Source organism: Erinaceus europaeus, chromosome 2 (assembly GCF_950295315.1).
Source record: "Erinaceus europaeus chromosome 2, mEriEur2.1, whole genome shotgun sequence".
In the NCBI taxonomy this organism is placed as follows: domain Eukaryota; kingdom Metazoa; phylum Chordata; class Mammalia; order Eulipotyphla; family Erinaceidae; genus Erinaceus; species Erinaceus europaeus.
This window is the reverse complement of record NC_080163.1, coordinates 159,829,786-159,852,522: the sequence shown is the minus strand read 5'-3', so window position 1 is coordinate 159,852,522 and position 22,737 is coordinate 159,829,786. Positions and strand designations below refer to the sequence as shown.

General features: G+C 46.5%; 1 long non-coding RNA gene across 1 annotated transcript; it reads right to left on the bottom strand.

The window, feature by feature from the left end:
- Nucleotides 1-2,296: 2,296 nt before the first annotated feature.
- On the bottom strand, nucleotides 2,297-8,745 carry LOC132536994 (uncharacterized). Its single transcript, XR_009548506.1, has 3 exons — nucleotides 8,642-8,745; nucleotides 5,618-5,710; nucleotides 2,297-2,914 (listed from the first exon to the last, which is right to left on the bottom strand). It is a non-coding gene; the product is annotated as an uncharacterized LOC132536994 (long non-coding RNA).
- Between the last annotated feature and the right edge of the window lie 13,992 nt (nucleotides 8,746-22,737).

The window sequence follows — 22,737 nt, the reverse complement described above, 5'->3', positions numbered from 1 at the left end:
AAAAAAAAAAAAAGAGGAGGAGACTCATGGAAGTTCCTCTTAGAGAAGGCATCTACTTTTCCTGTGATTGGCCAGGAAGTGACATGTGACCCTGCTCTGGAACATAGGTTGAGGTCCTTGTTAGAGTCTTGGTGGAGGCAGCCCATAGAGCCCATTGTGCAGCCCACGGAGCACAATCTTGGAGAGAACCTGGGTCCCAAGGAATGTGACTGAGCTCCCACAGTATCTCAGCAGTTGCTCAATATTTCGGCTCCAGCCATTTGATTTCTCTCAGGAGGAGATCTTGAGATGAGAGTGGGAATGCAAGTTATTTATTTCAAAACCCTCCCAGGAAATCTTGGTAGGGCAGTGAAGAAATTAGGAGATGCAAGTCCAAGAGATGAGTAGAGCTTAGTACTGCACAGAAGGCCAGGAGCACTCCCCCCAACCCCTGTTCAAAGTCACCTGTTGCAGAAGGAGGGAACTAAAGTATTTATCCTCCCTCTTCCTCTTTGAAGGATCTCAGGTGCTCAGGTGTATTCCTTGGTGTTGCTGTTGCAGGTGATCTGGGGAAAAGACAAGAGGCATGTATGTTTTCCTGAAACCCATGGTTTAGGGCAGGTGTCATAGTGAACACAAGAACATTTGAGAATTGGAATGGTGTTGTAGGTGCCTGGGTTACTCTCTGAAAACTCAACAGCTGCTTCCGCCTGGCATCCTGCCAGCATCCCCCGGGAGGCAGGGGCGGGGGGCATTTCTGCACCCATTCTCATTCTCCATTTTTTGTTACCTGACCCTCCTCCCAAAAATCTCCTTTATGTTCTCTGTTTCTGTCAATCCCTCTTACATGTCTTTTTTCCTTCTCACTTCGTTGGGTGGGTTATTGGTTTACTGTACAACTGCTGACACATGGGTACAATTTCTCATCTTGTGATAGTGTTTTCAAAGCACTCTTACCCCCAACCTAAATCCTCTTCCACCATCAAGCACCGGGACCCCAAGCACAGGGCCTGCCCCCTATGCAGTCTTTCCTTCTAAGGCCTTTGTTTTGGTGCAATACACCAAATCCAGTCCAAGTTTCATTGTGTTTTCAATCCCATTGCAAACCCTGAAATGGTCCAACTCAGAGACCACAAAAACTGTCACCTCCCTCTGTCTTGCTTCTTCCCAGCACATCAGTTCTTTGACACCCTCACTGCCACTTCCAGTTTGCTCTACAGAGACCCATGGTCTGGATTCCCACCACTCTCTGGATGACATCTGTTCTTCTGCCCCACACCACCTGACAAAAAACCAGTTCTGGGAAAAGCAGAGCTCAGGATCCAGAGCCCTGGAGTCAGGTGGGCAACTATTTAGATAATGATCAACTTGCCAATGACTTGGTTGTGCCTAAATCAAATGGGAGTTTCAGTGGCTAATTTCTGAACTTCCTGACTATATTTCATGACAGTAATAACACTTTTCCTTTCAGAATACCCTCTGCCCTTGGATCCTTCACAAGTTGCTTGTCAGTCTCCTATGCTCATCCTCCATTTCTTCCTCACAGAATCTCAGGTTTCAAGTTCATGAATAAAGACCATAGTTGTTGGTTTTCTTTTCCCTTCTTCTCTCTCTCTCTCTCTCTCTCTCTCTCTCTCTCTCTTCTTTTTCTCTTCTTTTTACCAGAGCACTGCTCAGCTCTGTTTTATGGTGAACCTGGGGCCTTGGAGCCTCAGGCATGACAGACAGTCTCTTTGCATAACTATTATGCTTTCTACCTGCTCCCAGACCACAGTTCTTAGAATCTTCTGCAACTAAAATGTATAACTGAGTTCTTGTCAATGGAAAGTGTCATGGGGCAGCTGCTGGGAATTTTCTCTTTTTGGAGGATAGCTTTTGTTCTTATGGTCCCTTTCCTTCTCCATCACTTTTTCTATTCTACTGCTTGGAAAAAAAATGTGATGGCTGGAATTCTTTTTTTTTGGGGGGGGGGGGGGTTTAAAATGTCAACCTTTTATTTAACTAAGCGTGGCCCTTCATTTTGAAGGAGATGATACAAATTCAAATCAGAACTTCCTTCTCAAGAAGCGGTACAAGAACGTAACATGGATCTAACTAACATACAATCTTCAGTGAAAATAAGGCTTATGTAATCCATTGGTAAGTGAAAGTGTGGAATTTGTCATGTTAGTGAATGTCATTCTCCTGGTGTCTTAAGTATTAAGCTTGAAATAAAATGTAGTGGCAAGTTAAATAAGCCAGTCAGTCCTATAGTCACCCTGATTCAAAAATTATTTTTCACAAGTAAAATGCAACTGCAAATAAATCCATTCAATGTCCATGATCACACCAGATTTCACTCTGATTTATAAAAATGGTTAAACAATCACATTATATCAAGAGTCTTCAACACAGTGAATCCCATTTTGTTAAGAAAAAAATGGAAAAGTAGTAGTCCTTAATTTTTCTTCAGTCTTCATAGCATTTGCTGTATAAAATTAAAGTTCTGCTTCCAAATATATGTTTCCATGTAGTTGGGATGTTGTCTAGATGTTTTTAGGGCCAGAAGCACCAAAGACAGGAGTTCAACCACTGAAAGATTCTTCATAAAAACTAAACATTTCCTTAAATGTCTGGAATAGTCTTCTGCTAGGCATTTTAGTGCTACAAAGTCATTTTAAATTAAAATATGGAGCCAAAGGTACAAAAAGTATGAGTACTTTCAATACAATAAGTTGTGTAGCTGAAGTTGTGAGGGCCTTTACCATAAACAGGCTGTTTTGATAAAGTATCTGCTCAAGTAAGAAAATAGAATTTGCCTGACTCCGCGTAGTATACGTGCCGGCCAGGTGCCCTGCTTTCCTCTGCTAGAGCTTCAGGAACTTTGGAATCGATATTTCTCTCCTTCAAAAAGCATGTGTGATTCACAGTACAAAACAGTTGTAAAGTCTTAGTCCTAAGGAGAAGAAAGCAATTCAATATACTTTTTTTTTTGAAGCGCCAGATGTAATTTACCCACAACATTGCCATCCTGAGGAAGACGATGGCTGAAATTCTAGGTATCATTTTGGACTATGAGGATCAGATACACTTTAAAGATGGTGGGGTTTCTGAAAGAAAAACATCTATGTCCTTGAGGGCTGAAAAGGCTTTGGGGCTGATATACTGGTGGTATACTGGTGGTATACTGGGTTGAGTGTACATATCACTAAGTACAAAGACCCAGGCTCAAGTCCCTGGACTCCACTTTCAGGGAGGAAGTTTCATGAATAACGAAACCATGCTGCAGGTGTCTCTTTATCTTTCCTTCTTTCCCCTCTCGATTTGTCTCTATCTTATCAAATAAAAGATAAATAATAAACTCTTTAAAAATTGTTTTTAAAAATATATTTATTGGGGCCAGGTGGTGGTGCACTTGGTTAAGTGTACACATTACAGTGTAAAAGGACCTGGGTTCAAGCCCCTGGTCCCCATCTGCAGGGCAGAAACTTCATGAGTGGTGATCACACAGGGCTGCAGGTATCTCTCTGTCTCTCTCCGTCTCTATACCCCACTCTCCTCTCAATTTCTCTCTATCTCTATCCACTAGTATATATATTCAAGTCACTCTTTCAAAGGCTAATCTGATATATATATATATGATAGAGACAGAGAGAAATTGAGAGGGGAAGGAGAGTTAGAAAGAGGGAGAGAGACAGAGACACAACTGCAGCCCTGCTTCACCAATCGTGAATCTTTCCCTTTGCAGGTAGGGACTAGGGGCTTGAACCCAGGTCTTTGTACACTTTAATGTGTGCACTTAACCAGTTGTGCCACCACCTGGTCCCAAAGGAAAGGCATTCCAAAAGAAAAGAAGAGGGCTTTTATTCCAAACCTGGAAACCTACATTGAAACTGTTAAACAAGGAAGAAATCAACTTCTCACTTGCTTAAATCTCTCTCACTTACAGCCAAATTAAATCTTAAGTGAAACTACTTTCTTACCATATCCTGCACAACCACAATCACAATCATGGTGCTAGCCTCAGATTTGCTCCAAGCTCAGTCAATGGCAAGATAATCCACCAAGTAGTTCAAACCAGAACTCCAGGTGCCCTTAATCCCCTCCTCCCCAATCCAGTTACTGAGAACTTTGGGCTCTGCTTCCTACAGAGATCTCCCCTCTACCACCAGTCTCTCTGTGATTCTGGTGGAGAGCCTATCAGCTGTCCTCTGGAAGGCTCCGCTCCCCCCTCCTTTTGCCACCAGGATTATCACTGGGGCTTAGTGCATGCACAATGCCATCACTCTCAGTGTCTATTTTATTATTTTAAAGATAGAGGTTAAGAGACAGATAGAGAGGGAGAGAGAGGCACCAAGAAGGAGAGACATTGCAGCACTGCTCCACTGCTTGTGAGACTTCCTCCTGGCTAGTGCTCCTGTGTGGTGGCTTGGGGCCTAAACCCAAGTCCTCATGTATGGTAATGTATGCACTCTACCAGGTGAGCTGCCTCCTGGCCCCTCTTCTCCTTTTCTAGCATTGCTACCTTGTATCAGTCATCACACTACAGGCAGAAGTTACCCTTTCTTCTTTTCTTTCTTTATATATTTTTTAAATGCTACCAGGGTTATTCCTGGGGTTCAGTGCCAGCATGATGGATCTACCACTTCCAGTGGCCAATTATTCCTTTATACATTTATTTATTTATTTATTTATTTATTCATTCATTCATTCATTCATTCATTCATTCATTTATTCTTTTTATTTGATAGGACAGAGAGAAATTGTGAGGGGCCGGGGAGAGAGAGAAAGACACCTGCAGCCCTACTTCATCACTAGCAAAGCTTCCCCCAGCAGGTGGGAACTGGGGGCTTGAACCCAGGTCGTTGAACATGGTAATGTGTGTACTCAGCTGGGCACCCACCTCCCAGAAGTCACTTTTTCAAAGGCTAATCTGATGGTGCCTCTTTCCTGCCACAAACCCTATCCCTTCCCCTCAGGATGAGGGCTAACCTCCCAACTAAGCAGACCTGGCTCTCAGTGAGCTGCCCCTGTCACTTCCTGCTTCCCCTCCTGGCCCTCCTGACCTCTCTCTGCTTTCTCTTCCTGGTGACCTTGAACAACACATACCTTTCTTTTCCCTTCTGTCCCAGACCACACTGCTCCTGCCCTCTGCAGTGCTGATTCTTGTACCTGATCTTTTTTTTTTAAATATTTATTTACTTTTCCCTTTTGTTGCCCTTGTTGTTTTTCATTGTTATTGTAGTTGTTGTTATTGATGTCATTGTTAGATACGACAGAGAGAAATGGAGAGAGGAGGGGAAGACAGAGAGGGGGAGAGAAAGATAGACACCTACAGACCTGCTTCTCCACCTGTGAAGTGACTCCCCTGCAGGTGGGGAGCTGGGGGCTAGAACCAGGATCCTTATGCCGGTCCTTGTGCTTTGTGCCATGTGCGCTTAACCTACGCTGACATCCGACTCCCTCCTATGCCTGATCTTAACTTGGTTTGTCCAAGGTGGAGCCTGAGGCCAGAATGGCATGTTCTTGGAGTGATGGCTGGATGAAGAGTGAGGGAGTGGAGCACAGAGGTGACCAATTGGCACAAGGCATGCTGCCAAGGTAGCCATTGGAAGCAGTGAACCTCTGGGGTGTGACAAGGTGCTCTGACAAGATCTACCTGCAGGCAGCCAGTGTTACAAGAGTGCTCTTCCAGGGATGCTGAGGTTCCATCATGTCGTCTGAGCTGTGGGTAAGCAAGCAACCCAAGGAGCTAGAGAGGACACCGGGAATTCAAAAAAGAATAAGACATGAGGGAGGCCAGTCTGTGGGGCAAGGTGCATCTATGCCTACAGGGTGACCCTGACAGCCACAGCCGAAACTATAGGCAGCTGCAGGCCTGTGGTGCATTTGCCCCATTCCACTTTTGAGAGCCACCTCCCCGGAAAGCTCTCCCTGACCTCAAACTCAGGTCAGATGCCTCTGTTTGAGCTGTCTGTATACTCCAACCCTTACCCTCTACCCATATCCCAACTGCTGGTCTGTCTCCCCAGTTCATCTGTAAGCAACTTTAAGGCATAAATGAGATGAGGTGGTGGGGCTTCTAATAAGATTGTGGGTGACAGCTAAGCTGGAGCACAGGAACAAGAGCTGTAGAGATACTTTAAGTTTATGGTAGTTAAGCTCCAATGTGGAAAGTTTTCCCAGAGTCTGAACTGACTCATACAGTCGTGAACTCAGAGGCTGTGAGCCCTCTGAGATGCAATAATGCCAACATCCCAAAAAGACAAAGTCCCCGTTAAGCAAAATATGTTTATTGAGTGCTCATTCAGCTTCCTGTCACATCCATTTTGCAGATGGAGAAAGTCATGCTGAGAGAGCATATTATTTCTCTAAGATATTTGACCAAATCAGGTTCCAAAACTCAGGCCCAGTGGGCTTTATTCCTTCCTTCCTCCCCAAGTATCAGATCACCCTTGAAACATGTTGTGTGGTGGGCATCATGTCTGTTCCACAGGGCCAAGTTCAAGGCAGGGCAACAGAGAGTCATACACATTGATGGGGGAAGAAATCCACTGGAGGGGCTGGGAGATAGTTCACTTGGTAAAGAGCACACTTTATCATGCTCAAGGACCTGAGTTTAAGGCACCACCCACTACAGGGGAGCACCTTACAAAGGGGAAACTTCATGATTATTGGAGCAGTGCTATGGTGTCTGCCTCTTCCTCTCTATCACTATCTGTCTTAGAAAAAAAAAAAAACAGTCAGGGGCCAGTGATGGTGCACCTGGTTGAGTGCACATGTTACAGTGCACAAGAACCCAGGTTTGGGGCTGGGTGGTGGCACACCTGGTTGAGCGCACATGCACATGTTACAATGCACAAGGACCCAGGTTTGAGTACCCGCTCTCCACCTGCAGGGGAAAGCTTCACAAGTGGTAAAGCAGTGCTGCAGGTGTCTCTCTGTCTCTCTTCCTCTCTATCCCCCCTTCCCCTCTTGATTTCTGGCTGTCTCTATCTAATAAATAAATAAAGATAATAAAAAAAAATTTTAAAAAGGACCCAGGTTCAAGCCCCCAGTCCCTACCTGCTGAGGGAAAGCTTTGTGAGTGGTGAAGCAGGGCTGCAGGTGTCTCTTTGTCTCTCTCCTTCCCTGTCACCCCCTTCCCTCTTGATTTCTGGTTGTCTCTATCCAATAAATAAATAAAGTTTTTTTTTAAAAAAAAAAAGAGTTCGCCAAGAGTGGTGGAATCTTGTAAGCATGAAGTGCTAGTGATAACCCTGGTCACAAAGGAAAGAAGGAGGAAAGAAAGGAGGAAAGAAAAGGAGGGAGGGAGGAAGGAAGTATAAGTTCTACCAGACACCAATATTCTGTCACACAGGCAGACTCAGGCAGACCCACTCCTGGGGAGTTAACACTGTGTTCTGCAGCTTCAAGGAACCTCAACTGCTCCTTTGCAGGTCTCAGTTTCCCCATCTATGCAATGGGGTTAGCAACACTGGAAGTTTTGTTTTAAATAGAAAGCCAGAGAGACGGACAGCAGAGGACCAAAGCTTCCTTCAGTGTGGTAAAAGCTGGACTCAAGCCTGGGTCATGCACATGCCAAAGCAGCATACTCTCCAAGTGAACTATTTCTTTGGCCAAACGCTGGAAGTGGGGTGGCTGCCAATGGCAGGAGAGTGCCATGCACAGTTGAGAGTGACATGGAAGGAAGTGGAGGGTGTGGAAGCTTCCTCACTACCCTACCACCAACCCTGACTTAGACCCTGTTCCACTGGACCTAGGGTCTGGCTTGATCAGGTGTCTGGGGGCGGGGACAGCCTGCCCAGCTTTCCTCCCACCCCCAGCTGCTAGACCTCATATCTGCTCAGAGGGCTCTGCAGATTCTAGGGTCACTCCTCCCTGAATGTGACAGTGGAAGGTAGGCAGGCCAAGCCTGGTTAGTCTACCTGGAGGCAGCCCCACAGAACATTCTGGAAAACCTCGGTGGTGACTTCCCATCTTACAGTGGAGAATGGGGTAGGAGTGAGGAAGGGGAGTGGGGTGTCATGTGACACCCCCCCCCAACCAACGGGTGGTTTTAGATGCTGGGATTACAAACAGAAAGAATACAATTTCCTGATAAAATCGAAGCGGCGATTAAGTTAATGAAGGCTCATTTTGAGGGCCTGAAGACTATCATTAATAAGCATTAATTGTACATTTTCAAGTGGAGCGTGGCGTGGACCCTGGGGCCCCAGCGTCCAGCACAATGACACGGGCAAGGGCTGCCTAATAAAGACGGGGCCCAGATGGGCCTCTGAGCCCCTAACAAGAGCCTGGCGAGGGGCAGCCGGGAGGATGAAAGATGCCACTTGCTGTTCTGCTCTTCCTTTACCGACATCCTTTTCTGAGATGATGCTTATCATTTGGACTTTCATCTCCAGTTAAATAGCATATGGCCCCGGCTGATTAAAACCCCCTCCTGGTTTTAATCAGCAGCTCCGGATCAGGTTTCTAATGGCAGCAGCAGTGGCCTTGCCAGGCCTGGGGTAAGCTTTTTCAACCACATCTGAATCTGCAGAAAGGCCAGTGGGGGGTGAGGGGCTGTGAGCTGGTCTTGTCTGTGGCCCCAGGGCGGGGCGGGGAGGGGGTGCTGCACAGTCCCTCCCAGAGCAGCCTGGATCCCATGCAGGAGCCCCATTTGGCTCCAAGCCAAGCTTACCCAAGGTTAGCTGGACTCTCAGGTCTCCTGCTTCTCACAGGAAGTTTGAAAGGTTGAGGACAGTTCTGCTGCAGCCATAAACCCAGGGCAAGTGAGGAAGAGACACCCAGAGACTGGAGCCAGGGAATCAGCCTGTGGCTGTGAGACCGCACCCTGTCAGTGAGTCATTATATCCTCATTGGATAGACCAGAAAACAGACTCATTCAAGAGAAGATTAAAAAAAAAAAAAAAGTGGAGAGTTGACTGAACTTATCTGGTGAAAGAAGGTGGCTGGTGATCCTGTAGTAAAAGGGGATACACAGAAGTAGGGGTCTGGGGAACTTCTGAGGAGAGGGCATCTTGACTTTTTATCTCTTCTCAATCTTCTCCCAGATCCTTTAAGGTCTGGGACCATGACCTTCCCGTTCACAGAGGCAGACTTAACACTCAGTGCTAAATCAGTCCTCAGTGGTGTTTGGGAAGGCAAAGCGTGATCCCATGAAAGGTGGTGGATCAGATTGCAATTGGGAGGTATTTAATAAGTAGACAGCAGAGACTTATTTATTAAATGGAAATATTGACAAGAACATACAATAAGAGGGGTACAATTCTACACAGTTCCCACCACCAGAACTCTATATCCCACCCCACCCCCCATAGTTTTCCTATTATTTATCCCTTTGGGAGTATGGACCCAGGGTTATTATGGGGTGCAGAAGGTGGAAGGTCTGGCTTCTGTAATTGCTTCCCTGCTGACCATGGATATTGGCAGGTTGATTTACACTCCCAGCTTATCTCTCTCTTTCCCTAGTGGGGAAGAGCTCTGGGGAAGCAGGCTCCAGGACACACTGGTGGGGTCATCAGCCCAGGGAAGTCAGGTTGGCATCATGGTAGCATCTGAAACCTAGTGGCTGAAGAAGAGTTAAGATATAAAGCAGAACAAATTGTTGACTAATTATGAACTTAAAGACAAGAATCTTGCAGATGAAGATTTGGGGTCTTCATTTTGGAAAAAGCTAGTAGGTCTATTTTAGGTATATTCTAAGGGGCCCATGAATTCACTAGTTTTTCCCTGAATCAGACATCTAGTATGCAGGTGGACCCAAGGTATTGTCTGGGGAGATGGTGTCATAGTTGGAAAAAGGTCTAGAAAGCTGAATCAGGGAAGAGAGTAGCTCCCAAATTTTAAATTCAATTTTATTTATTATTGGATAGAAATAGAGAAGTTGAGAGGGGAAGGGAAGATAGAGAGGGAGAGAGACAGAGAGACACCTGCAGCTCTACTTCACCACTCATGAAGCTTTCTCCTTGCAGGTGGGAACCAGGGGCTTAAACCAGGGTCCTTGTGCACTGTAGTGTGTGTGCTTAGCTAGGTGCACCACTGCCTGCACCTCCCCCAACACCCCAGCAGAGATTTCAGCTAGCCGCTCACTTCTCCATATGCCTTCCTCATGGCCCAGCCCCCTCACAGCTCGAGGCCAGTTCTGGTCAGTGAACTGCAGGTGGAGGTGACTGCGTGGAAGTGGTTAAGAGCCAGGCCTATCCTTCCAGTTCTCTCTGCCTCTGAAGTTTCAGATGGAGATGGCAGAGCTACAGGAACAAAGCAGCTTGGTCTGCTGAGATGCTACATGAAAGAAAAATGTCCAGGAAGGTTTGTCAAATTACTCTGCACTTGGTGAGAGCCAGAAAGTAACATGAGATGTGCAGGGAGGTTGTGGGGATGTGGTGGAATCTGGCAGGGCTTGACCTGAGAGGTGAGTTCACCTGGTAAGTCTCTCTCTCTATGGAGGGATTGAGCAAAAAGGGGGACACATAAACCTCATAAGGTTGGCGGCCATGTAAGTCTTCCCTCCCCGACAAAAACATCCTGCATCTTCCCCCACTGGAGCCTGGCATTCCTTAAAGACATTAAGCCTGCTCCACCCTACATTCCCTGATACTATGGCCCATTCCTTTGGTGTCTACATATCAGTCTTCTGCTTTGTCTTACAAATGACTAAAGGTTTCCTTCCTAATGCCCAGCAGGGTATTGCTAATTCTGCCAGTTGAACCCCAGTTGCTAAGGAAGTCCCTACCTTTCCAGCCCCTTCCATTTTTCTCCTCCCCTTTCCTAACCACGTATGGTATTGTCAAGCCACTTCCATTTCTGTTTTGTTTTTTTTCCATGTCCCAACCTGGGGGAGGGCGGACATGCAGACAGAGAGGCTGAAGCCAGCCATTGTGGTTGGCGCCATGTGGCTTAACCAGGTGTGCTAGCGCCCGACTCTGGGGCACACGAATGAATAAAGATTTGTATTGCTTTGCTGCCACGAGCTTAGTTCCTGGGTCATCTCTCCCTCTCACGACGCTAGCCTGACAGAGATGCACAAAACCCACAAATATGCTGGATTCGTTTGTTACTGCCCTGTGATTCTGGTTTATCCTGACCACTCCAAATAGGGTAACTGAACTGAAATAGTAACAGATGGAAGATGGTGATCAGAGATCTGGCTAACGTGGTCTTGGCGTGCCAAACTACAGGCCATCTGGTCAACCCCTGCTCAGAGTGTGAACATCAGAGCCCAAGGTAGATGAACTTGGGGTGTCTCTGTGGTGGTGGCCACACTCTTTCCAACCATCTAGTTGGGTCATTTAGAAGAGAGATTGGGGTATGTGTCACTGTAACAGACTTTTATTATTATTATTTTTTAAAAAATTACAAAATTACATATCAACAGGGGTCTAACTCCACACCATTCCCACCATCAGTATTTTGAATCTTCAGTCTTCCCACTGCAATCCACCTCAGTTCCCCTAAGGTTGTGGACATGGGCCAGTCATCATCTCTGCAAATATCTGTCTATGTTTATACATGATTGCCCCCCCTTTTTTCTGATTCAACCCTCTCTTCCCCTCCAAGCCACTCATGACAACATTACTACCTCCATACGTCCCTATCTTTTTCCTTCTGTCTCTCTGGGTGCTGATGGAGCTGGAGTTCAGAGCCGTCTTATTTCCCCCAGTGGGAGTATGACTCTAGGTTATTTGGGGGGGGGGGGTGCAGAAGGTAGGAGTTCTGGCTTCTGTAATTGCTTCTCCCCTGAACATATGGGTGTTGGCAGGTTGATCCATACTCCCAGCCTACTGTACCAGCCTTTACAGCTACTGAGGGTTCCCAGGACTGAGCAGGAAATCTCAATCTCTGGGCTCTGGCCTCTGGGTTCCACACCTTTCTTCTCATTAGTGAGTACCTTGCCCTCTTCACTAGGGTATGTTGAATTTACTTAGATGTCTAAACCAACAGTGCTTGAGTTTTATTAACATCAGATTGACTTGGAAAGCTTGTCAAAACATGGATTTTTGAGCCCCACATTTTGTGTCTGATTCAGCAGAGTAAAAGTAGGGCCTGAGAACTTGGATTTCTAACAAGTTACAGCTTGACTTGCTGATCCAGGGGCCACACTTTGAGAAACACTGGCTTGAAGTTTCAGTGGCTCCCAGCTTTGGAAGGTCTGTTTGTCCCCCAAAGGCACCTAACCCTGGCATTTGTGCCCATTCTATACCTCCTTGTGTTATCCATGTCCCCAAGCCATAAGTCTTTCCTCCACCTAGAGAACTGGGAAGATTCATGAGCTACCCAAGCTTCCTGGGACAGGACTTCTTCCCAACCTCGATTGGATATAGCTGGCTGTTCCTTGGTCCCATGGCACACAGTCCCTCAAAGACTGGAAGATCACTGTACAAACAGGACTCTTTGGGGACCAGGTGGTGGTGCTTTGGGTTAAGTGCACATGGTACAAAGAGCTAAGACCAGCATAAGGATCCCAGTTTGAGCCCATGGCTCCCCACCTGCATTGAGAGTCACTTTACAATGGTGAAGCAGGTCTGCAGATGTCTATCCATCTTTCTCCCTATCTCCTCCTCCTTCTCTCTCAATTTCTCTCTGTCCTATCTAATAAAATGGGGAAAAAATGGCCTTCAGGAGCAGTGGATTCATATTGCTGGGCACTGAGCCCCAGTGATAACCCTAGAGGGAAAAAACAAAACAAGCAAACAAACCAACAAAAAACATAAGGGGAAACATAAAGAAGTTGGACTGGACTTCGTTTATTGCACCAATGTGATAGATTCGGGTGGCAGGCAGGCTTCAGGTCCTGGAACATGATGGTGGCAGAGGAGAACCTAGAGGGGGTTGAACTGTTATGTGGAAACTGAGAAATGTTACATATACACAAACTACTATATTTTACTGTTAACTATAAACTATTAATCCCCCCAATAAAGAAGAAAATTAAAGGGGGCCAGGTGGTTGAGCGCACATGTTAAAGTGCGAGAGGATCCAGGTTCAAGCCCCTGGTCCCCACCTGCAGGGGGAAAGCTTCACAAGTGGTGAAGGAAGTCTTCAGGTGTCTCTGTCTTTCTTGCTCTCTATCACCCCCTTTTCTCTTGATTTCTGAATGTCTCTATCCAATAAATAAAGATAATAAAAAAATTTAAAAAAAGAAAAAATGTCCATGATTGTTTAACAATTTGTTTGGTTTTGTATGTGAACTCTCTTTTAAGCCACCAGGTTCCAGATGCTACCATGATGCCAACCAGACTTCCCTGGACAGACAACCCCATCAATGTGTCCTGGAGCTCTGCTTCCCCAGAGCCCCACCCTACTAGGAAAAGAGAGAGGCAGGTTGGGAGTATGGATGGACCAGCCAACGCCCATGTTCAGCGGGGAAGCAATTACAGAAACCAGACCTTCCACCTTCTGCATTCCACAATGACCTTGGGTCCATACTCCCAGAGGGATCTTCTTCTTCTTCTAGCGTTTGCCCTTCTTCCGTAGCCAGTCAACAGCAAAGCTGTCAGGAGCTGCTTGTTGCTGGCTTTGAAAGTGACTGGGATCCATGTGGATTCAGTTGGCTAGGAAGGATCGTCAGTTTCCCCAATGAATGGGTACTCACGGGATGCACCACGAGAAGGTCGATGAGGGATAAAGAATAGGAAAGCTATCAGGGAGGAGGGGGAGGGGATGGGATATGGAGATCTGGTGGTGGGAACTGTGTGGAGTTGTACCCTTCTTATCTTACGGTTTTGTTAATGTCTCCTTTTTATAAATAAAGAAAAAAAATTTAAAAAATTCTTGAAAGATCTCAACAATGGATATAGGGCCTTCAGGCATGACTGGATCTAGGAGCACAATCAGTGGTGTCAGTGGTCAGTCTTCCCCTCTTCCAGAAGCAAGGTGGGGTGTTAAGTGCTGAGTGTGTGTCAAGATAAATGGATCAAAATGGGTGTATCAGAGGTTCCTTGTCGCTGTTGCCTCAGTCCTGGAACTTGCCAAAAGGGGCTGTCAAGTTCGAGAAGCCTGATGTGAGTTGCTAGAGTTAGAAGACTATGAGGACTTCTACTCCATCCCTCTGGACTGTCTCTTAGGTGGGGAGATAGTCACATAGAGACAATATGAGAGATTTGGCTCATTGCAGGAGTTCTTGATATGATGTCCCACTTGAGCCAGCTTCAGTTTCCCCATCTGGATCTATATCCTGTGACAGAGATTTTTCCAATGTTGATGTGTGGAAGGGGTTGAAACTATATCTCCTAAAGCAAATGGAGGCAAATGTTCACTGTAGGGAGAGAGGTATCTGAAAACACACACTGAAGTGATTTAAAAATAAAAAAGTGACCATGAAATGTCTTTTGTCATAATAAAGGGGTAAGAACCCTCCAACTTCACAGGCTAAGCCTCTATCTGGCTTCAGGTACAGTTTGATCTAAATGTTTAAGATCACCAGGGCTTAGTACCTGTCTAGTTCTCTCTCTCTCTCTCTCTCTGTCTCTCTCTCTCTCTCTCTCTCTGTCTCCCCATGTTGAGCTCTGTTTCCTTATTCCCTCTTGGACAAGCTCCCCAGCTGCTCCAAGACAGGCATCCCTTTAGGGGAGCTATCCTCTCAGCTAGCCATCAGTCCAACTGGAACTATGGGATTGCTTCTCTGTGATTCCAGTAAGTTCACAGGACCAGAAGAGAACAGGGTCCCGCCTGACGGGGCCTACATCACACACACACACACACACACACACACACACACCTACTTGTAATGGGGGCTGAAGTCAGCCTCCTGAAACAAAGGTAGAGGAAGGGTGGTCACCACAAAGCAAAACTGGATCCCCTAGCCCTGAAGTAGGTGAATGCATGCTGGGAGGCCCAACCAATCCATGTCAGCCCCTGGCATCAGGGTATCAACCTGCCTCTTCTACCTGGACCTGTAGCTCCTACTCTTTTCTCTGTACTTGTCCCTCCCTCCCAAGTCTAACTCCCCCCCCCCCCCCCCGCCCCATCTCCACCCCATCCTAAGGGCCACCCAACCTAAGAAAACTCACAAGGATTAGAGTTCCTCCAGGAGAAAGGAAGGGGGAGGTGACCACATTCTCTCCTTAGTCTCTGGCATCTTTTGTCACCTATCAGGGGAACAAGCACTTGCTTTGATCACAGCAAAAGGAGGGTGAGTATTTAAAACACAGCCTGTGAAGATGTGTAGAGCTGAAGGTGGGACAGGCAGCCAGTGGCAGTTTTCAGAGAGGAAGCAGGATTCCCAGGCTCCACACTCCCCTGATTTAGAGTCTTATTAAAGATGAGCTGTCTGCAGCTCGGGGTGAGTTAAACAGGACAAGAGATCCTGAGGTCTGGTAGGGGGGACTCCCAAAGGGTCTAGAGGAAGGGGTTTTCTGGAAAGGACTATGGCAGCCCAGCTGTGGATCAGCCTAAATGAAGTGCAGGCTGTGAAACTGGGCTGTCAGCCTCAGGAGAGCACTGGGTGGTGAGTCCAGCAAACAGGTATTGCCACGGGGCTTGTGGGCACTGTGTCAGGGCCTGAGCTGGAGTTCAAAAGTTCCTTCGCTCCTCTCCTTGTGATGGTCTGCCATACCATCTAGCCTTGTTGCTGGCTTTGAAAGTGACTGGGATCCATGTGGATTCAGTCGGCTAGGAAGGATCGTCAGTTTCCCCAATGAATGGGTACTCACGAGATGCACCACGGGAAGGTCGATCCAATGCATCCCTGGAAGCTTCTTCACAGACTGGGTGCCGGTAGCCAACCTCCTCCCGTCTCCCATCCTCCCGTATCTCCAAACTCAGTGGCCAGTCACCTAACTCAAGTTGGACGTGCTAAGATCGACCCAGTCTGGAAAAGAGAAATTTCCCATGAGTGGTCATCCCACTTCCGGTAATCTTGTCCATCTCCAAAACTCTCTCCCTTTACACTGTCTGAACTGGAAGACGCTTTGAAGAGGGTTAAACCGGGAACAGCTGCTGGCTATGATAACATCACCCCAGAACTCATTCTTAACCTGGGCCCCGTGGCAAAGAAGTGGCTCGCTTCATTCCTGTCCCACATCTTGGAATCTGAGTCTATGCCCAAAGTTTGGCGTCGTGCGAAGATTATAGCGGTTTTGAAACCAAAGAAAGACCCAACACTGGCCGCCAGCTATAGACCAATTTCTCTCCCCTCCGTGTGTTACAAACTCCTTGAGAGGCTGCTTCTGTCACGTATTTCTCATCTTACAGAGAAATTCCTATCACCCGCCCAGGCTGGTTTCCGCCCAGGAAGATCTACCTGCGAACAAGCCCTGGCCCTCTCAACTTACATTGAAAATGGATTCCAGAAGAATTTAAAGACGGGTGCTGTCTTTGTTGATCTCACAGCAGCCTATGACACGGTCTGGCACCATGGTCTCCTAGTCAAGATCTCAAGATGCCTGCCTCCATGGGTGGCCAACACTATATCGTTTCTTCTCCAAAACAGAAGATTCCGGGTACATCTGGGTGACAAGTCTAGCAGATGGAGACTTGTCTCAAGTGGCCTCCCCCAGGGCTCTGTTCTGGCTCCTACGCTATTTAATATTTACATCAATGACCTCCCAGAAACTTCTTCAAGGAAGTTCATCTACGCCGATGACATCTGCTGTGCAACTCAGGCATCCAAGTTCAACATCCTCGAGGAAACACTCACGAAAGACATGTCTCTGATATCTGATTACTGTAAAAAATGGCGACTAATCCCTAGCACTGCAAAAACGGTATCATCTGTTTTCCATCTACACCATGCCTCGGCCTCGAGTGAGCTTAATGTGCAGCTTGGCGATATGAGAATCCGGCATGAAGCCCAGCCAGTCTATCTTGGCGTTACTCTCGATCGCACTCTGTCATTTCACGAACATCTCATAAAAACTGCAGCAAAGGTGGGCGCGAGGAATAACATCATTGCAAGACTGGCCAGCTCCTCATGGGGCGCGAGTGCTTCCACACTACAATCATCATCTCTGGCATTATGCTATTCCACTGCAGAATACTGTACGGTATGGTTCCGTAGCCCCCATGCCCACTTGGTCGATTCCAAATTATATTCCTCCATGAGGATAATTTCTGGAACCATCCGTTCCACCCCGGTTCCATGGCTGCCAGTTCTTAGCAACATCGCCCCGCCAGATATTCGTCGGGATGCGGCATCATCTAAGTTCATTTCCCACGTCTACGCTCTACCGGACCTGCCAATATACGCGGATATCTTCGCCCACCCTGTTCAACGCTTGACGTCTCGTCACCCAGTCTGGTCCCCTATGCCTACACTGAACTTCTCTGTTCCAGTCTCTTGGAAACAGAGCTGGCAGTCAGCTGAGGTCAAGTACAAACACCTCATCATAGACCCCTGCAAGCGTCAACCCGGCTTTGACCTAGCACGTTATGATTGGGTCCTCCTCAATCGCTATCGAACAGGCCATGGCCGGTGCGCCGCTATGTTCCATCGCTGGGGAGCCAGAGACGACCCAAACTGCCCCTGCGGCTCCAGACAGACTATGACCCACATAGTCAACGACTGCCACCTCTCCAGATTCAAAGGAGGTCTCGAAACTTTACATCAGGCTCAACCTGACGCTGTTGACTGGCTACGGAAGAAGGGCAAACGCTAGAAGAACCATCTAGCCATTTTTCACAAAGACTTCCTTTCCTTTTTTACATGCATTTGATCTAGTCTAGTGATGGGAGGTGTGTTGTTCAAGTCTTGGCATTTCCACTCAAGCATCAGTGACCTTTAGATTTCTTTCATATCAGCAAAAAGGAAATGGAGTTACCAGAGTGGTTCTCATATGACACTCTCCAGAACCCTAGGGGTGCTACTATTAGGCCCAAGGCTGTGATCCCTGGCTTCCCAAACTAAAAAGCTAGGCTTTAATCTCACTCATGTCTTAGGATTCTATATTCAGTTTCATCTGAAGAACACTCTGTGGTTAAAGCAGAAAAGGGCCAAGGGGAGGGGGAGATAGCATTATGACTATACAAAGACCCTCTTGCTTGAGACTTTAAGATCCTAGGTTCAGTCCCCCACACCACCATAAGCCAGAGCTAAGCAATGTTCTGGTAAAATGAAAAAAAAAAAAATCCAAAGATTTTTGTGTTGGATTAGCGCCATTAAACCCCACACCCCTGCCAATAACCAGAATAGCCCAAGAGTTTCTTTTAGAATGACAAACTGTTACAATATAGTTCTACCTGTTTAGAAGTCACTGCTGGGGCTGGGTGGTGGTGCATCCTGCAGAGCGCACATTACAAATGTACAAGGGCCTAGGTTTAAGCCCCTGGTCCACATCTGCAGAGAAAAAGCTTCATGTATTGTGTAGTAGAGCTGCAGGTGTCTTTTCTTCTCTCTCCACTATCCCTCTCTATTTCTCTCTGTCAGAAAAGAAAGAAGAAGAAGGAAGAGGAGGAGAGGGAGAAGAAGAAGCAGAAAAAGAAGCATGAGGAGGAAGAGGGGAGGAGAAAAAGTCACTAGGAACAATGGAGTGTAGGCACCAAGCCCCAGTGATAACCCTGGTGACAAATTTAAGGAAAGGAAGTTGCTACAAAGCATTCTTTATATGCAGACTCTTTCCTATATAGTGACTTCTTATTTATCCACAGAAACAACTATTTTTTCTGGACTGTGATTGTGAAGGCTCCATCTTTGTGCTAAGAAGCAGGTGGCTCTAAGGGGAAATAGGAGTCAATGGGTGGGAAAGGAGGGCTTCTTTTGAGAGCTCCTAAATTTAGGAAAGATGTCCCTGGGAACTGGCTGGGATGGCACTAGTGAGCAAAGCCTACGCTCTCAAGTCAGATTCTAGCTCCAGCTCTTACAGTCCTGGGGATTTGTTTCCTCAGAGCCTCTTGCCCTTAGTCTCCATGTCTCCGAATGGGTGTGGTGGTGGTGCCTGCCCACCATGTGGGCTGTTGAAAGGTTAAGTGGCGCAAGTGTCAGCCAGGCACCAGCCCCAAGGCCTGGTATTTTTGATGATTCAGAAAGCTGTCCTGGAGTCGGTGGTAGTACAGCAGTTAAGCACACATGGCACAAAGGGCAAGGACCAGCATAAGGATCCCAGTTCGAGCCCCCGGCTCCCCACTTGCAGAGGAGTCGCTTCACAAGTGGTGAAGTAGGTCCGCAGGTGTCAAAAAAAAAAAAAAAAAAGAAAAGAAAGAAAGTAAGAAAGAAAGCTGTCCTGTCAGCACGAATGTTGACGTAGGCGCTCTTGGAGCTTTTAAAGGGTGAGTGGAGGGCATGCAGGGAAGGGACGCTGGACAGGTGCTCTGACCACTTCTGGCCTGGCATCTCATTTCAGGAACTTCTTCCAATAGCTTCCCCAGACGCCACAGATGTGTGAAATTAGCAGTTTCTCTATAACAAACATCCCTTCCAAGTCAAGTGACTTAAAACAACAGTAATGGTTTGGGGAGACAGTCCCAGGGGTAGCTGCTCACCTGATTCCATGCCTGAGGCCCTGGAGGTTTCAGGTTTAATCCCTGAACTGCACAGTGTTCTGATCTGTCTCATGAAAATAAGTAAGTGGGAGTTGGGCGGTAGCACAGCAGGTTAAGTGCACCTGGCGCGAGTTGCAAGGACCGGCATAAGGATCCTGGTTTGAGCCCCCAGCTCACCACCTGCAGGGGAGTCACTTCATAGGCGGTGAAGCAAGTCTGCAGGTGTCTATCTTTCTCTCCCCTTCTCTGTCTTCCCCTCCTCTCTCCATTTCTTTCCTATCCAACAACAACAACTTCAATAACAACAACAATAATAACTAAAACAACAGCAAAAAACAACAAGGGCAACAAAAGGGAAAATAAAAAAATTAAATAAATAAATAAAGAAAATAAGTTAGTAAGGGCTTGCAAAATAGTTCACCTGCCCCTAATTTGTCATGTAAGTGGCCCAAGTTTGAGCACGGCCCCTTAGGGAAGTTTCAGTACTGTAATCTATTTGTCTATCTATCTAATCTATCATTATCTATTCATCTATCGGGGGCAAATAAAACTAGATTAGAGTGTTGATGTTTCAGTGAAGAAAGAAAAAGAAAGAAAGAGAGGACAATTTCACTCAACAGTATTAGACACACTCCATAACACATGTAGTCTTGCTCTGAAATTCCAGATTGTGTCTTTGGGCAAAGGAGCTCACATAGTCATCTCTACAGCATGATTCCCCAAGACACGACTTACTAGTACTCAGTGTAGTGTGTTTTGAAGCTTCCTTAAAGGTGATAGATGGATTTCTGTAGTGCTTTCGCCGATTTGTGCTCTAGTAGGAAGACTTTTCCCCTCCTTTCTCTCTCTAACCTCTTTCTTCTTTCTGATTACTTATTCACCTTGGAGTTTACCAAAGATTTCTGGCCTGGACCCTGGCTATCTAAAGGGGGGAAAAGCAGTCAAGTGTGGGCCAGTGAAATAGCTCACTTGGGTAGTGTACTATTTTGCCATGTGCATGACCCAGATTTGAGCCCATCCAGTCCCCACTGCACTGAAGGAAGAGAGGTATTTATTGCATATCTCTCTCTCCCTCTTCCTCTCTAATTCTGTCTTAAAGAAGAAGAAGGGGAGTCAGGCGGTAGCGCAGCAGGATAAGCGCACATGGCACAAAGCGCAAGGACCGGTGGAAGGATCCCGGTTTGAACCCCCAGCTCCTCACCTGCAGGGGAGTCACTTCACAGGCAGTGAAGCACGTCTGCAGGTGTCTGTCTTTCACTCCCCCACTCTGTCTTCCCCTCCTCTCTCCATTTCTATCCTATCCAGCAACAATGACATCAATAACAGCAAACATAAAAAAGGGCAACAAAAGGGAATAAATAAATAAGTAGAAGAAGGAAGAGGAGAAGAAGATGGTGATGATGATGATGAAGATGCCAGGTGTGTACCTTCCCTCTCTCCCAATTCAATAGCACCATCTAGATCCTTAAAAGGTTGGTGGTGGGGTCATTGGACACTGAAAGGGTCTGGTGGGTCTCAGGAGGTGTGTGCTTGCCCTCCCATAAGGATAAAGGGGTGCTCCACTAGCCCCCATATTCAGGGAGACAATCTAGCACCAGTTTCTGTTGCTTCTGCATGCTGCTGTCTCCTTCCTTCCTTCCTTTCTCTTTCTATTTATTGGATAGAGACAGTAATCCAGAGAAGGGGAAGAAGAGAAAGAGAGACACCTGCAGTACTGCTTCACTGTTCATGAAGCTTATCTTCTGTAGGTGGGGGCCAGGGGCTTGAACTGGGCCCTTGTGCCTGGTAATATTTTTTTAAATTTATATTTATTTTCCTTTTGTTGCTTTGTTTTTTATTGTTGTTGTTATTGATGTCATCGTTGTTAGACAGAACAGAGAGAATTGGAGAGAGGAGAGGAAGACAGAGAGCGACTCCCCTGCAGGTGGGGAGGTGGAGGCTCGAACTGGGTGTTATTTTTATTTCTTTATTGGTGGATTAGTGTTTTACAGTCGATAGCAAATACAATAGTTTGTACATGCATAGCATTTCCCAGTTTTCCACATGACAATACAACCCCACTGGGGTTGTATTGCCATCATGTTCCAGGATCTGAACACCTCCCCACCTCCACCCCCACCCCAGAGTCTTTTACTTTGGTGCAATACACCAACTCTAGTCCAAGAGTTTTTTTTTTTCCTGTCCCCAAAGCCTTCTCTCTCTCTTTTTCAGAGAAAAGCTCACCTGCTTTAGAGAAAAGCTCACAATTCCTGCTCACCAGCCAGACATTCAGAGCCGCCAGTGCAGCATCGCCATCTGCTGGCCACTTTATATTATGGGATTGGAGCCTCCCACCCTTCTGCCTCCAGTAGTGCCTGGCTAGTGGAGAGGGGAAACGTTTTTATAACCCTGAGTACAACAACAACAACAACAACAAAATGATCAATAAGTCTGTCACAAAGGCTCGTGCTCACTAGGAAAAAATAAATTCACATTAAATATGGTGTTTTGCACTAACCTAAAAGACTCTGGGATGGGTGGGGGAGAGTTCAGGTCCTGGAACATGATAGCAGAGGACCTAGTAGGGTTGTATTGTTATGTGGAAAACTGAGAAATGTTATGCATGTACAAATTGTTTCATTTATTGTCAATTGTAAAAATATTAATCATCCAGTAAATAAATTTTAAAAAATCACAGTAAATCAGGGCTACCACTTCTCATCTCTCTCACCGGAGAACAGTTGAAAAACCCTTACATGATGTCCTATGGGAAGTTCACGCCCAATTTATCTGGAGAAGAAGTAGGTCACATTTTCAAAATAATTAAATGTTTATGATTACTAACCACCCCTGTAATCACTTTAAGAATGCATATATTAAAAAAAAAACATCTAGGTCAAGGCATTTGCTGTGATGGGTACAATAGTAAGAAGAACAGAGTTGGGGTAGAGGCTGGGGAGAAAGCATAATGGTCATATAAAAGACTCCCATGCCTGAGGCTCCAAGGGCCCAGGTTCAATCCCCAGCACCACCATAAGCCGTAGCTGAACAGTGCTCATAAAAAATATTTTTTTTAAATGGGGTAAGATGGTTAAGTGGACAAGGCAGTAGCTCAACTGTACTTGCACATGAAACCTTGACTTCTATATCAGATATGTGCTCTCTTTTGCTCATGAAATTATTCTTTTAAAAATATTTATTTAGGGCTGGATGGTGGCGCATTACCATGTGCAAGGACCTGGGTGGGGGGTGGGGGGGCTGTGCTTGGGGTGGGAGGAAACACAGGAAATAGCTTTACCTTCCAACCCAATTTTTTTTTGCCTCCAGGGTTATTGCTGGGGCTTGGTGCCTGCACCATGAATCCACTGCTCCTGGAGGCCA